General features: G+C 47.8%; 1 protein-coding gene across 1 annotated transcript in view; it reads right to left on the bottom strand.

The window, feature by feature from the left end:
- The window catches only part of LOC123968626 (scavenger receptor cysteine-rich type 1 protein M160-like), a 33,659-nt gene that overhangs the window by 7,353 nt on the left and 25,831 nt on the right, over positions 1-475 (bottom strand). The gene's annotated exons all lie outside the window — the stretch shown is intronic.

The following is a 475-nucleotide window of genomic DNA, read 5'->3' as shown; positions in this document are numbered from 1 at the left end:
AACACTTTTCATTCTGTCTTAATGTTCTAAGAACATCTGTAACCCAGAAGAAAATGCTGCTTAGAAAATGCTCCAACAGCTCTAACAGGGATAGGGGCTGGACTCTCTCCTTTGAAGGAGCTGCCAGGGTGGAGGACGCCACGTGGGTGTGGAGATACTGACGAGCCCCCGGCTGAGCTCAGCTGCTCAAAGTTTTGGCCGGCAGGTCATTGGTGCCTGTTATGGAGGCAACCAACGACCCTGCTGGCTAAGAAAGCCGTCAAGCTGAAGGAGGAGTCCTTTCAGGCTAGTTGGTGGTTGGCCCCGGGGCCTCCTGAAGCAGCAGACATGTTTCATATACAGTGGGTACGGAAAGTATTCAGACCCCTTTCAATTTCTCACTCTTTGTTTCATTGCAGCCATTTTCCAAAAATCAAAAAAGTTCATTTTATTTCTCAGTAATGTACACTCAGCACCCCATCTTGACAGAAAAAAA

This window comes from Micropterus dolomieu, linkage group LG03 (genome assembly GCF_021292245.1).
Source record: "Micropterus dolomieu isolate WLL.071019.BEF.003 ecotype Adirondacks linkage group LG03, ASM2129224v1, whole genome shotgun sequence".
Taxonomy (NCBI): Eukaryota; Metazoa; Chordata; class Actinopteri; order Centrarchiformes; family Centrarchidae; genus Micropterus; species Micropterus dolomieu.
Note: the sequence above shows the minus strand (reverse complement) of the source record. Positions and strands in the feature narration are given on the sequence as shown.